This window comes from Sinocyclocheilus rhinocerous, unplaced genomic scaffold (genome assembly GCF_001515625.1).
Source record: "Sinocyclocheilus rhinocerous isolate Xijiao unplaced genomic scaffold, SAMN03320098_v1.1 scaffold106, whole genome shotgun sequence".
Lineage (NCBI taxonomy): Eukaryota > Metazoa > Chordata > Actinopteri > Cypriniformes > Cyprinidae > Sinocyclocheilus > Sinocyclocheilus rhinocerous.
In genome coordinates, this window is record NW_015633181.1 from 1,378,734 (window position 1) to 1,384,454 (window position 5,721).

Consider the following 5,721-nt stretch of genomic DNA (forward strand, 5'->3'; position numbering starts at 1 on the left):
TTAAAAAAAAAAAAAAAAGTTATATGTTATTAATATAGGTAGAGTGTATTCAGGTTGACACACTCTTTGTCATAGAGATGACAAAAACTTAATTTAACCAATTAATAACCAAGTTCACAGGCCAGTAATACTGCATATGACTCATTTGAAAATCTTTAGCTGTTGTGTAGGATATTAAGTGTGCTTAGAAAATGTATTATTATGTATTTAAACGTTTGTCCACTAGATGTCCCCAGTGTTTCTTTTTAATAGAAGATCAACTCCGTCAGTGCCCTGAACAAGCCACAAGAGAGTTAATACCCACTGGATATTAGTTGGGCTCTAAACTTACTTATTCTCACTTGAACCAATGAGTTTAATGTATTCATTTTCACAGCCCAAGTGAATCAGATCCAGTTTGTCCAGACAGGGAGACTTTTTTCTTCTTCTATTTGTTATGTCCCATTCATAGACATACACTTTAGCAGTAACTGAATGGGTTTTTCCTTAGTTTATCTTTAAGTGTAACGTCTGTGACTTTGTTTAATTAAACACGGCACTACCATATGACAGCCAGATCACTGCACAGACTGCTTTACCACAGTTTTGCTGTGACATATTAATAACCATCAGGTTTATAGAACAGATAAACCTTTTATAGAATCTTTTAAAGATAATTGCTGCCCTTTTGCAGAAAGCCATGCAGGTGATTGAGTTTCATAAACAGTGCATCACACCTGTCCACTACATCCTTCTCAAATACCAGGGACATCTGTGAGGAATCCTCCAGAAAACAGATTTCATGTATATATTAGGTTAAGAGATGACAGGTAAGACTGATGTGTATTAAATGTCACTCCAATAAACAAGAGAATGAACATTTAACTGCTGATCTATTGCGTTAGTGCTGGTCAGAGGTTAGTGTTTCAGCTGGAGTTTGAAGAGCTGATTTCTCATCAGTATGAGTGGTCAAACAGAGCCTGGGGTCAGATAACTCACCTGTGCTGACCATCGTCGCTGCAGTAGTTCCGCTGCCATGGCAACGCAAACTTCATAATAATAATTCTGGAAAAGTGGAAGCGTAGGCCAACAGCCTTCAGGTTACAATAACCCACGTCTTGTATTCCTGCACATTAAGACTCGTACCTTTTCCATCATCTAAGAAGATAATATTTAAAAACATTCATAATCTATTAAAACATTTAAATGTAATCAAATCTCAAAATAAATATCCATTTTAATTCTGTATATAATAACGTAATGCCTAAATTTACTTTTTGTATTATTATTATTATTATTATTATTTTAAATTACAATAACATTTTTAAATATTGGTCAACTATCTTTATCGGTCAAAATAATGATCAATAATAAAAATAATTATCAGGGTGCATCTGTTTATATTGGCTCTAATTTTCATTTAAAAATAATATTTAAAATCATGAATCATTTATGATACACATGTAAATGTAATCTTTAGCCAATCTCAAAATATTTTTTCATAGGCTACTGTAGCCCACATTATGCTGTGATGCCTGAATTCATTTGTAGCATTTTAAGTAATTTTATTTTATTACTTTGTTATATTATTTTAAAATGTATTTAGCCAATATACAACTTTTAATATTGGTCATTTTTATTTATCTGTGCAAATGTTAAAATTATTATTGGCTTCTTAGCCTATAAACCAGGCTCCAACATATCACTATTTCTGACACTCATTTAAAGATTAAAAACATTAATAATTTATTAGCACAGTTAAATCTAATCTTAAGCAAACCTCAAAATAAATATCAAATTTTCTTATTGTACCTACATAATGTTGTGGTGCTAAATTCACTTGTAGCATTTAACATGGCTGATTTTACTTTTAATTAATTTAGACAAAATATTGTTTAAAATTATTATCGCTCAATTATCTTTATCGGTCATAATGTGAAAATAATTATTGGCTTATAAATATTTGCCAGAATGTTTTGATATCTCCTATATCTCGTCATGTTTTTGCATTATGTGACGTGGCTTGTTCCTCACCGCGAAGGTGCGAGTCAACACGATGATGGACTTCATCTCACAGACCATTAAACTTTCACAGCTGTCCTGTGGACGGGACACTCACTCCAACAAGCCTCATGTCCGTCAGACGGGTTCCCCACCCGCCACAGCTGGGTGGCTCCGTCTGTTTGCATGCTGTAAAGATCGCCTCGTGTTCTGGCTGGGCTCTGCTGTCAGATCCCGCGCTGCGGCAGACGTGCGCTCTCATGTCTAACACACAGCTGTATGAGTGTTTGTGTACGAGCTCCAGCAGAAGAACAGGCATCGCCGAGCAGCTGAGCGACAGCGGCTCTTCTCCTCGACGGAACGCAGGAGAGCCCTCCTCCAGCCAGCTGTGGCTATCGATGCTATTATTATCATCAACTATCACACTGTTTTGAAAGGTGCTGGCGTGAGACTGGTGTGGTAAAATCACTTGCCAACACTGTATTGGAATGTCCTATCAAATCATGTCATGGCAAAGTAAAAATGTAAATCTGGCTAATTTCGACTAATATGTGAACAAAGTCCATTATAATTGTTGCACAGTAATATTAACATTAGCACAAATGTGGGTAAAAAGGCTTTAGCAAGCAAATAAAACCATTTTTACGGTAACTTTAACAACTGAACTGCAAAATAATAGCCTACACGAAAATGCACCATCAGAGGTCTATATAGGACAGGATTTTTGTGGTATGTGGAATGTTCCTTATATTAAGCTATCAAAACAAAAGTAAAAATTATTACATTTGTTGTCATATATGACAACAATAAAGCTAAATAATTATATGTATTAAAATGAATTCACACACACACACACACACACACACACAGTATAGCCTATAGGCCTATAGATCTCAAAATAAATATCTATTTTCATACTGTACATATTTTGATAATTCATTTGTAGCTTTTAAAATGATTGATTTTATTTTTTTGTATATTATTTTTGATTTTCTTAGATAAAATAGTAATCAAAAATGAATATCATTTATTAAATTGTCTATCTCTGTTTAAATATTTTTTATTTTATTCACTTATAATATAATTTTTTTTATAAATGAATAAAAATTTGAGATAAATGATGTAAGGTAAATAATAATAATTCCATTTAAGTAATTTTTTCTGTAAAACATTTTTTTTTGTTAGTTTGACACACTAAAGTTATTGTCTGATTGATTGTCAGTATGCTGCATACGTGGTACATAAATATTAGGTATGTTGTTTTCTTACAGTGAGGCCTGATCACCTGACATGTGGTAAGGATTTGGACACTGGGGTTAAAGAGTTTACTATGTCAACATCCTCAAACTTCCAGATAACACATGAAGAGTCGCTCTCATGCTGGGCTCTGAGTCTGAGCACATCTTCCTCCTGCTCGCCGCTGTTTACTTTGGACTCCAGGACTCATGCATTGGGTTTGTTAATCTAAGAGAATGATTGTTTAGTTTGCATAAAAGATAATTCTGTTTTTCTTTCATTTTTCATGGGAGATCCCTCGAGGCTGAACTTCAGAGGAAAGGCCAGTAGATTTTGATAACGTACAAGCAGAGCATTTGTTTTACTCACACTTGAATCAAAGTTTCCTTTGTGTGTGGGACCGGATCTGTTTCCCAGGCCTGCAGACTCAGGAGGGTCCTTTGAGTTCAAAACAACAAAGAGGCCTGCGCCTCCACTGACTTCCAAGAGCTAGAACAAAATCGCCTGTCCTCGCACACAGAAATACAGGCAGATAGATGGGCAGCAGCCTGAGTAAACAGATCTCTGGATCTATGAAAAAAAACAAAAAACAGACTTCACTTGCTCCAAAACAAGTTTCCAAAGCAAAGCTGGCTGGGGAGTGTCTATGTTCGGAAATTATGTAATGCTACCATATAATACTGCCTATTACTTTTTTTTTTTTTTTAAGAAAATAGATTTAAATTTTAATATATAACACTAAACATTTCAAATCTTAATATTCTACACTGTCATGATGGTTATTATGCATTTTTAAAATCCAATTTTGTGTAAAAATTACAACTTTTGGATAAAGACTTTTAAAGAAGGTAGGTCAAGTTAAAGCACATTGCATTGTGGGAAATCGTACTTTGCACAGTGTACTATACCTGTATACTGCATTATTTGACCATCTGGATATTCTATGCATACACAAATGTGCATATTTGCACAGTATATGTATTGCATACTGCAAAAACTGTAGTAATATTGTATTGTAACTGTAGTAGTAAGTAGTATTCTAATTTGTAATTGTCTGGACATTCCAGTGGTTTACAAGATCAAACAGAGAGGAAGTGTTCCTAACCGATAGGCGAGATTGTCTTGTTTTACCATCAGTAACTTTACCAAGGTGAGAGATCAGGTATTCAGGTAACCTAAACATGGCTCTTTGCTTAAAGGGTTAGTTCACCCAAAAATGAAAATTATGTCATTAATTACTCACCCTCATGTCGTTCTAAGACCTCCGTTCATCTTCGGAACACAAATTAAGATATTTTTGATGCATTCTGAGAGCTCTCTGATCCTCCCATAGACAGCAATGTAATTACCACGATCAAGGTCCAGAGACGTAGCAAGGAGATCGGTAAAATCGCAAAGAAAACAAAAATAATGACTTTATTCAACAATTCGTCTCCTCCTGCCTCCTTTGCGTCACCCTGGTGCCATTTTGGAGAGTCTCCACTGAACGTAAACAGCGTATGCTGTTCTGTGTCAGCTGCGTCACGCGGATACGTTATTTTTGTTTTCTTTGCTACAAAAAGTATTCTCGTAGCTTCATAAAATTACGGTTGAACCCCTGATGTCACATGGATTATTTTACCAATCTCCTTGCTACGTTTCTGGACCTTATCGTGGCAATTACATTGCTGTCTATGGGAGGGTCAGACAGCTCTCAGAATTCATCAAAAATATCTTAATTTGTGTTCCGAAGATGAACGGAGGTCTTGCGGGTTTAGAACGACATGAGGGTGAGTAATTAATGATAACATTTTCATTTTTGGGTGAACTATCTCTTTAATGTCTATAGGTAAAGATAAACCAAAAGCTGTAAATAACTCTTTAAAGCTCTTAAATAATAAGACATCTGTGTAATTTGAATGTCATGAAAGTTTTATTTTATTTTGGATGTTTAGAACAAACATACAGTAGCAGCCAGCAACAATACCATATCCAAGCACAATTTTTTTGTTACCTGTCATAAACACATTTCAAGGCAGCATTTTGAGGCTATAGTTATGTTAATTATGCATAGGTATCTTAAAATACTTTTCCATCTTAAAATACCTCATTATAGCCCAATTATATGGCTTCAACAAGCTCAGGAGAAAATAAAGTCAAAAGGAGAAATGTTGATTATAAATCAACTTACATTTCTTTCTATACTGAAAGGTATCAATTAAAATAGTTTAGTGTAATTAAAAATGGATCATCAGACCATATATTTTTGCAATGCATTTTTAAGAATGCTAGCTTAGCAATAAGCTAATAGCAAACTCTATTGAAATCAAATGTGAGTCAAGTCTATATTTGTGTTTGCCTTTTATTTGTATTCTTATTAGTGTAGTACACCATTAGTGTAGCAGCAGACTATTGAAATCAATTGCAAATCGCATCTGTGTTGTAATTTGTGAGGTGCTCACTGTGCTGCCTTGGTGCATTCAAGTCATGTTGGACAGATCGTATTTACAGATCGAACGCACATGG